The sequence below is a fragment of the Hemiscyllium ocellatum genome, chromosome 28 (assembly GCF_020745735.1).
Source record: "Hemiscyllium ocellatum isolate sHemOce1 chromosome 28, sHemOce1.pat.X.cur, whole genome shotgun sequence".
In the NCBI taxonomy this organism is placed as follows: Eukaryota; Metazoa; Chordata; class Chondrichthyes; order Orectolobiformes; family Hemiscylliidae; genus Hemiscyllium; species Hemiscyllium ocellatum.
Genome location: NC_083428.1, coordinates 12,176,643 through 12,186,512, shown reverse-complemented (window position 1 = coordinate 12,186,512; position 9,870 = coordinate 12,176,643). Strand labels below are relative to the sequence as shown.

At 40.3% G+C, this 9,870-nt stretch overlaps 1 long non-coding RNA gene across 1 annotated transcript; it reads left to right on the top strand.

Annotated features, from left to right (window-relative positions):
* The first annotated feature begins 5 nt into the window (after positions 1 to 5).
* LOC132829159 (uncharacterized) lies at positions 6 to 5,746 on the top strand. Its single transcript, XR_009646217.1, has 3 exons — positions 6 to 153; positions 2,967 to 3,387; positions 3,635 to 5,746. It is a non-coding gene; the product is annotated as an uncharacterized LOC132829159 (long non-coding RNA).
* Positions 5,747 to 9,870: the final 4,124 nt, after the last annotated feature.

The window sequence follows — 9,870 nt, the reverse complement described above, 5'->3', positions numbered from 1 at the left end:
CCATGACAACCCGCCATCCGGGGCCCTCCGAGTGGCGGGACGGGACCGTGCCGTCCGCCGGGACTTGTAGTTTCCCGTTCTTGCGGCCGCCATTCTTGGACTTCCATGAGGGGAAGGAGGAGGAAAGAAAAACGTCAAATTCGTCGGCGTTGCGTATGTTTTGCCTCCCTTTCCCCCCCTTTCTATTGAAATTTGAATTAGGGGTCAACTTAAGTAGGCGACGCCCCACTCGCGTACGGCAAACCATCCCCAACAACAACAAAAAAAAACAAACCCCAAAGAACTGCGGATGCTAGAAATCAGAGGAAAAAAAAACAAATTGCGGAGGAAAACTCAGCAAGCAGCCTTCCTCTCCATAGATCCTGCCAGAGCCGCTGAGTTTTCCTCGTATTGTGTACTTCAGTTCCCTACAACGCCGAAGGCAGACTTGCATTTATGTAGCGCCTTCTGCAGTCACTGTTCGTTTGGAAGCATTTATTTCACCCGGCGAGCAGTGTAGTTGCACAGAGACTGCTGTCAGGTACGAAACCTAGGAGTCCGACAAGCAACGAAGAAAATAAAAGTTTCATTTGCGTAGCACGTTATGCAACCACTGCGTTTTCAAAAGACTTTATGGAGTCATAGAGTTTTATTGCACCGAAAATTGACCTTGAGCTCATTTCGTCCGTAACAGTAGACAAACACGTTTTCATTCCGTTTCCTAGTTGGTCCATAGTCTTGTACGCTATGGTGCTTCAAGTACACATTTGATGCCTCTTAAACAGCTGGAGAGCTCCCACTTCCACCACCCTTTTTAGTCAGTGAGTTCCTGATTACCCACCATTCTGACTGAAAACGTTTTCCCTATGGACTTCCAGCTCCTTAAAAATGTGTTATCTGTTACCAACCCTTACTAAAGAAGTATTCTTCAAACTCCTTCACCTAATTTAGGAAATATGGCAATCAATTTGCACACACCCAAACATGTTACATTAGATCGCTTACAGTGTGGAAACAGGCTCTTCGGCCCAACAAGTCCACACCGACCCTCTGAAGAGCCACCCACCCATACCCGTTACCCTCCATGTAACATTACAGGCAATTTAGCATGGCCAATTCACCTAACCTGCACATTTTTTGGACTGTGGGAGGAAACCGGAGAACCCCGAGGAAACCCACACAGACACGTGGGAGAATGTGCAAACTCCACACAGACAGTTACCTGAGGCAGGAAATTACTGAGTGAAATTTCTGAACTCTGGTCGTTATCTTTTTCGGCAAAGCTGAATTCTCAAGTTGGAAAACATGAGCTATTTTGCTTCTGCCTTCATTGGAATGAAAAATCAGGCTGAATTTGTACCTGGAGGCTGATGTGCTAAGAATTTGCTTTGGTAGCAAGCTGAAAATTACCCAGTGTGGTAGTTGAAGTGCGTTGAAGCTCAGATTGATGGCACAACATATAAACATGTACAGTACATAACCACAGCTAAAAGAAAGAAACAGCATTTTTCACAATTTTAATATTCCAAGTTGTCTTTAGAACCATTGAAGTGTAATCATTCTAATATGGGAATCGGGGACACACACTGAGCTCCCACAAACCGCAAATGATTTGAATGTTCAATATTGACTGACATTACCAAAGAGAATTACCCTGTTTATGTTCAAATTCGTGCCATGGGATCTTTACTTCCAGCAGAAAGTGAGGACTGCAGATGCTGGAGATCAGAGCTGAAAAATGTATTGCTGGAAGAAGGGCTTATGCCCGAAACGTCGATTCTCCTGCTCCTTTGATGCTGCCTGACCTGCTGCGCTTTTCCAGCAACACATTTTTCAGATCTTTACTTCCAGCAGAGAGGGTAAACAGGACTAGGGTTTTATACCTGTTCCAGAAGCTGCCACAAAAGTTTGCAGTCCAATCTGGACTTCCAGTCTAATGACTTTAATCATCATTTTCCATTTTTACTTAGAGTCATAGAGATGTACTGCATGTAAACAGACCCTTCGGTCCAACCCGTCCATGCCGACCAGATATCCCAACCCAATCTAGTCCCACCTGCCAGCAACCCCCCTTGTTGAATCTTTATTTTGATCCTGATTAGCTATTAAAGAACTCAGGTGGCTATTCAGGCCATGGTACTTCCATTAATTAACCTTTGCTTTTTATTCCCCTTTTGAAATTTTCTATTGAATTTGTTCATAAAATCATATGATATAGGAGCATAATTAGGCCATTCGGTCCATCGAGTCTGCTCCACCTTTCCATCATAGCTGATATGCTCCTCACCCCCATTTTCTTGCCTCCTCTTCATATCCTCTTCATTTTGTGCTAGTTTTCTTTCATAATTTACCTTAGCTCTTTTTATTAATCATTTTAGTTTAAAGTCACATAACACCAGGTTATCATCCAACAGGTTTATTTGATGTTGTGATTTTTAAGTTTGTCCCTTTGTTAATGTTTGAAACTTGCCCAATCTTCCAACCTGCTACTGGTCTTTGCAGTATGGTTTCCTTAGTTTTTGACTTTATTCTTATCCTTGACCTCATTGTTTAGCCATGGATGTTTTTTACTCCATTTACCATCTTTCTTTCTCACTGGGATATATTTTAGTAGTGAGTAATTGAGTAGCTCCTTAAACATCTGCCACTACTCATCCACTGTCTGACCATTTGCTTCCAGTTCCTTTTCAGGCAGCATATTTCTGACCGCTGGGTAGGGAGAATTATCCCAACTGGTTTTAGAAATTCTATCCTTGAAACTCTCTAACCTCTCATTTTTCCTTCAGGTGCTCCTTAAACCTACGTATTTACAAAATGCTCGGTTATCCGTCCTGTTATCTTGTGTGATTACAAGTAAAATTTTGTTTGATAATGTCTTTGTGGAGCACTGAGAGGATGTTGTTTATGACAAGTACAGTAGCCTCCAATGAATGAGACCCATTAAAGGTGTAGGATAAATGCATTTTGTTGTTATCCATTTGGTTTAGACTCCAGGATAATGCAGCATATTTGACTGAATAAAGATAAGGCTACTAACAGAAGACCGATTTAGGACTATTATCACGTAGTGTTTTGTGTGATGGACCTGGACCCATTTGGAGCAAACTCAAACCCGTTACAAACCATTGCAGCTAGGAAAGATTTGAAAGTCTGAGGCCCGGGAACAAGTGTGTGCTAGACCATTCCTGATGAAGGGCTTTTGCCCGAAACATTGATTTTCCTGCTCCTTGGATGCTGCCTGATATGCTGTGCTTTTCCAGCACCACACTCTTGACTCTGATCTCCAGCATCACTTTCACCTTGTAAATCCAGCCTGGAGAGAGCCTTCCAAAGTACATGGCTGCTATTGAAGAGAGAGCGCAATTTCGTGAAAGAACAATCAGTGGTGGAAGTGAAGTCATTGAACAGGTAATGAACGTATTTATTTTGCAGAAATTCAAGGAAAAACATGGAGAAAGGAGCTGTGAGTTAAAAGACACAAATTTACAAGTGCTTCAGATGATTTCAAGACTGCTTCCACAAAGACTGTGACTATGAAATTAGAAAATAATTTTTCCTATGTTATTGGACAAATTAGAGGTTAATTGTCTTTTTTAGAATGCCTTTATTAAGACATATTAGATTGTACTTTGCCTTTTTTGTGCTTCAATTACAGTGGCAAATTACTACAGATGCTGGAATCGGTACTGAAAACAACAAATGCTGGCGATCACAGTGGGTCAGGCAACATCCAGGGAGAGAGCAAACTAACATTTCAAGTTTAGATGACTTCATCAAAGCTGACATGAAGTGTGGAGGGGACAGCATTTATGCTATAGTTTGTAGAGGGGGTAGTGGGTGTAGGGTGCCGATGTACGAAAATCTGATCCATCAATGCTTAAGCTAGTTATGTTTCTTCTTATATTAAATGTAGTACACATTTGTTTGGAAGATTGACCCACTGAGTAACCGGATGGTGAATTTAAAATGGATTCTGTAGAATTGAATATTATTTAATTTCTCTCTCCGCCAAAGAGACCATTAGGGAGAGTCAATTGCACAGTGACACACAAATCAAGTAGCCAAGGATTAAAGACATGGCTTTTGAGACAGCAGCAGTGACTGTATCAACTTTGCATGTGATGAGAAAGAAGAGGACACTTGAGACCACAGTTAGTAAGATATAGAGTCATAGAGATGTACAGCATGGAAACAGACCCTTTGGTCCAACTCGTCCATGCCAACCTGATATCCTAAACTAATCTAGTCCTATTTGCCAGTATTTGGTCCATATCTCTCTAAACCCTGCCTATTCAAATACCCATCCAGATGCCTTTTAATTGTACCAGCTTCCACCATTTCCTCTGACTGCTCATTCCTTACACACACCACCCTCTGCGAGAAAAAGTTGCCACTTAGGTCCCTTTAGAATCTTTCCCCACCCACCTTAAACCTATGCCCTCTAGTTATCTTTTCATTTAAGTCATAGAGTTTTACAACACAGGAAGAGGCCCTTTGGCCTATCATGTCTGTGGAAATCATCAAACACCCGTCTCCTGTAATCTCATTTTCCAGCACTTGGTCCATAACTTGTAAACTGTGGTGCATCAAGTGATCATTTAAATAGTTTAAAATGTTGTGATGGTTCATAACTCTAACACCCTTTGAAACAATGAGTTCCAAATACCCACCAACCTCTGTGCGCAAACATGCTTAACTTCCTGACCAGCACAGACTCAAAGGGAAGAAATGTGTTTTTCTGTGCTGTTAACGTCAAGGACTCTATGAACAAAAGCCTGCTCTTTACTTTTAAATCTATACTCCCTTGTTATTGACCTTTCAACTATGGGGAACAGCTGCTTTCTGTCTACCTTTTCCATGTCCCTCATAATTGTGTATACCTCAATCAGGTCACCCCTCAACCTTCTCTGCTCCAAGGAAAACAAACCCAGCCTATCTAGTCCCTCTTAATAGCTGAAATGCTACAGTGTAGGAAACATACTGGTGAATCTCTTCTACATCCTGTCTAGTGTGACCACATCCTTCCTTCACAATTCTTCCTAGTAGTGTGGTGACCAGAACCAAACTCAATAGTCCAGTTGTGGCCTAACTAATATCATAACCTCCTTGCTCAAATCCTTTAAAATCTCAACTGATAAAAGCGAGTAACCAATGTGTCTTCTTAACCACCTTACCTATCTATCCTGTTGCCTTCAATGATCTGTGAAAATGCACACCAATGTCTCTTTGTATTTGCAACTGTTGTTGGAGATATATTAAAAGCTTCTGATGACTATGACTTCACAATTCCTGAATGCTTATTTCTCCTCAAGAAGAAAAAATTGTCCAGTTGAAGGTAGCCCAAAACCTTGGTTCACGATTGCCACAAGTGAAATCATGTTGGAAAGTGTCAATGGAGACTGTGTGACTTAATGGCTGACCTCAGCTTCTCGTCCACAGGAGCAGGAGGAAGAAGCAAGATCCTCCAGTTTGTAGGAAACACCAGAACTGCAACCCCAAACCCAAACACATCTTCCATAAAGAGATAAAAACATCTCAAAGCTGCGACAAAGTGTTGAGAGACTGAAATAAGAAAGGGTAGACAGTGCCAAAGAGTGGAATCGCTTCAGGCTCAGAATACAAAGCTTGTAAAAACACTCAGAATTGGGTAGCTCATTTATTTTGTACATTACTTTGTGGTTAAAACAGCACTGAATGTGAGACAGATACCTAAATGTACTTTGGCTCAGGGGCCTCCTGAAATGGTACAAATGACTTTTCATGTTTGCAATGAGGAAGGCAGCGGAATCCTTAACTACAAGGGGCCCGAACATCTAAGAAGATTCACTCCAACATGCTCCAAAACATACAGCGACAACCTATATATTCCAACTGATGGCAAGACAAGTAATCTTAAATTATTTTCAGAGCAGCACCTGAATTGTGCCTTTAAGCACAACTGCATTTCAAAGTAGATAATACTGACTACAGTTTTCCCTTGCCTAGTGCCAAATCACTGGCACTGCATCTTGATATATCTAGTATTTTAAATGTATGATGCTGATCTGGCCCTATGAGAAGTATAAGAAGTCTGGAATTCTGTCCACAGCCAGAGGACAAATTCTTTGAGTCCCTGACTGCTGACATCTGAGGCTCCGATACACTCTGGAAGATGTTGATTTGGGGGAACACCACTCCCAAGGTTGGTAAACTATGGGGATACTGCAAAGCTGGGATTTTCACCCCAAAGTTGAATGCAGTCAAAGATATTCACTTAAAAAACACACATTAAACTAAATTGTCATTTCTTTAAATCATTTGCCAGTTATTAGGTGTTCCTACTGTGCTGTGGCTAAAGACTTAAATAAATCCCTTGCTTAATACTTCTCTTCACCCAGCAACATGTATCCTCTGCCATCTCTGCAACCAGTGATTAAATGAACGAGCAGTGACAAAAGTAAGTGAGAAGCTGAATGAGTATACTTCAGAAAAAAATCAAGATCTCAACAGAAAATGAATAGATGAATTTCTCTAAACATAAAGCAATTATTTGTTCAAGTTACTTTTTATTTGATTTATGTAACATTTGTTTTTCCAATAAAACTTTGGAATTTACATCTACAGTCAGTTTATCTTGGTTATTTAATTAGTTAAATATATACTTCCAAGGGACAAACTTGAGTTAGTTGTTGCCAACTGCTGAATACGGTTGGCAATTAAACTGCTTTTTTTTAAACTCTGGAATATGATACTGGTTTTTGGGTTAAAGATGAATAAAAGTTGAGACCAAACAGACATTTGATTTCAGTTCAATGCATCATGGGGAGGTATATGTAGCATATGCTGTTACAATTTAAGACTGTAAGTCCCATCAGTAACACAATTTGCATTTTAAAGACGTCTTCAAATATATTACAGTAACTCTTCCCAAGAGACTGCACAGAAAAATACAGCGTTGATGCAAAAGCAAAAAAGGAGGGCTGACTAAAAAACAATATCTTCTTTCCAAACCATTTTGATATCTTGATTAATCCAAATTAATATGCTTAGAGGGAAATGGAGGAAAAATCAATTGAGTCATTAGAAATAAAGGATACCATCATTGTTATTGACAATCCAACTTTCAACACAGATACTGCTCCAAATACCGCAGTGAAGTAAGTGGGAGTGGTTTCATGTCCAAGTTAAAAGAAGGCTAAAAATACATATCGTGATGACCTGCTTTTCTTAAAATAATCTGCGCAGTTACAATTGAAGAAGTATTTAAGGCATGAGATTTGTAAATCCTAAGTAGACAGATTTTAGTAAACTGAGCTATATTTATTCTTAAATGCTGTGTCTGGAAACAAACTGCAATCATGAATATTGAAGAATGACCATAAGACAATGGAACAGATGTAGGCCATTCAGCTCAACAGTCCACTCTGCTAGTCAATGAAATCATTACTGATCTGATAATCCTCAACTCCACTTTCTTGCCTTTTCCCCACAACCTTTGATTCCCTTACCGATTAGAAATCTGTCTATTGAGGCCTTGATTATACTTAAATACTTAGCTCTCTGCAGTAAAGAATTCCTCAAAATCTCTAACATCTGAAAGAATAAATTCCTACTGTGTCTTAAATGTGTGACCCTAATTCTGAAGTTATGCCCGCTGGTCCTAGACTCCCACAAGGTGAAACAACATTTTTGTATCTACCCTGTCAAGTCCCCTTAGAATCTTGTATGTTTCAATGGGGTTGTATTCATTCATCTAAACTCCAATGGATACAGTCCCAACCTATTCAACCTCTCATAAGACAGTTCCTCTAGACCTGGAATCAACCTAGGGAATGTTATCTGGACTGTCTCCTAGGCCAATAAATCTTTCCTTGGAAATGGGGACCAAAACTGATCACAGGATCCCAGCTATGGTCTAACTAGTGCTTCATCAGAAGGAAGGGTCACTGGACCCGAAACATTAACTATGATTTCTCTCTATAGATGCTGCAGACTTGCTGAGCTGTTCCAGCAATTTCTGTTTTTGTTTCTGACAGAAGGCTAAGAGGGGATTTCTTAGAGACATACAAAGTGATCAGAGGATTAGATGGTGTAGACAGTGAAAGTCTTTTCCTAGGATGATGACATCAGCTAATAAAAGGGGCATATCCACAAATTGACGGGTGCTAGATTTAAGACAGATGTCACAGGCAGGTTCTTTTTACTCAGAGAGTGATAAGGGTGTGGAATGCCCTGCCTTCCAATGTAGTTAACTCAGCCACATTAGGGGCATTTAAATAATCCTTGGACAAGCACATGGATGATGATGGTGTAGTGTAGGGGAATGGGCTTAGATTAGTTCACAGGTCATATTGAGTTCTGTGCTGTATTGTTATATGTTCTATTAGTTAGCTAATTTTCTATCCATGGCCTTAATGACATCTTTCAAGTGCTCCCAAGACCCTTAATTCTCAGTCCTCCATGGATCCATTAATACTTAAAGTTATCATTGTCCTATTAGACCACAGAGCACTGCAACATTTGAGTGAGACAACCAGTGTTGGTTTAACTTGAGAGTTACTATCCCTCAGATGAAGGGAGAGGTATGAAGTAGAGTCCTTCATGAAACCCCAGCCAGTGCAGGAACTGAACCCACACACTGTCAACATCACCTTTTATTGCAAACTAGCTGTCCAATCAGCTGAACTAACCAACCCCTTTTTGAGTATTTATACCGCTCCCCTGTAAAGGTCAGTACAGAGTTTTATGTCATCAACTTTTAGTGTTATATAATCAATAATATTTATTTTGATTAAATGTGCAAGTTTATTAAACTTCTATATGAATTAGGAATGTATATTATTCCCATAAACTCATTGAGGATTATTTGGAATGTAGTAAGTGGAGTTGATTAAGGATGAATAAATGCATAATTTTGCAAGTTCTCTTGATATGGTTTTACAGATATAGATTTTAAAACCAGGCCATTTAAATATAGCAGTTAGTTGGTCCTGCCAGTGTCACTAGTGGAATCAAAAACAGAAAATGCTGAGAACACTCATCAGGCAGAAACTGTGGAGAGATGAACAGTTACCCTTTCAAAGCAATGACCTTTCTTTGGAACTGAAAGGTGTTGGAGATGAAAAGATTCTAATCAAGTCTGTTGACTGAAACAGAAACAAAACAGATGGAGGCCAGGAGTGATTAAATGATAGAAGTGGTGATGATGGTGCAATGCAAAAGGAAATGATATTCAGACAAATATAGACACATATAAAGGTAAAATATTATCAATGTGAAACATTAACTATTTCTCTCTGCAGATGTTGCCTGACCTGCTGAATATTCCCAGTACTTAAACAGGGAATTAGTGTCTAAGCTGAGGAGGCCGGAGCAAGAAAAGCAGGTAGACCTCCAAGCTGTACATTAACAATGGATTCCCACTTCAAGCAAGGGGCACAACAATTTGGTTCCACCTTTCTCCATCATGATTGGATCTAAAATGCATCAATGTCTGAGCAAACAATACCATGTATGGATTCACAATGTGTTTTTAAATAGATGCCCTTGACAGATTAGAATACAATGTGAAAACAGGTCCTTTGGCCCAACAAGTTCACACCGACCCTCCAAAGAGTAATTCACCCAGACCAATTTCCCTCTGAATTCTGCATTAGTGATGCTGGAAGAGCACAGCAGTTCAGGCAGCATCCAAGGAGCAGCAAAATCGACGTTTCGGGCAAGAGCCCTTCATCAGGAATAAAGGCAGTGAGCCTGAAGCATGGAGAGATAAGCTAGAGGAGGGTGGTGGTGGGGAGAAAGTAGCATAGAGTACAATGGGTGAATGGGAGAGGGGATGAAGGTGATAGGTCAGGGAGGAGAGGATGGAGTGGATAGGTGGAAAAGGAGATAGGCAGGTAGGACAAGACATGG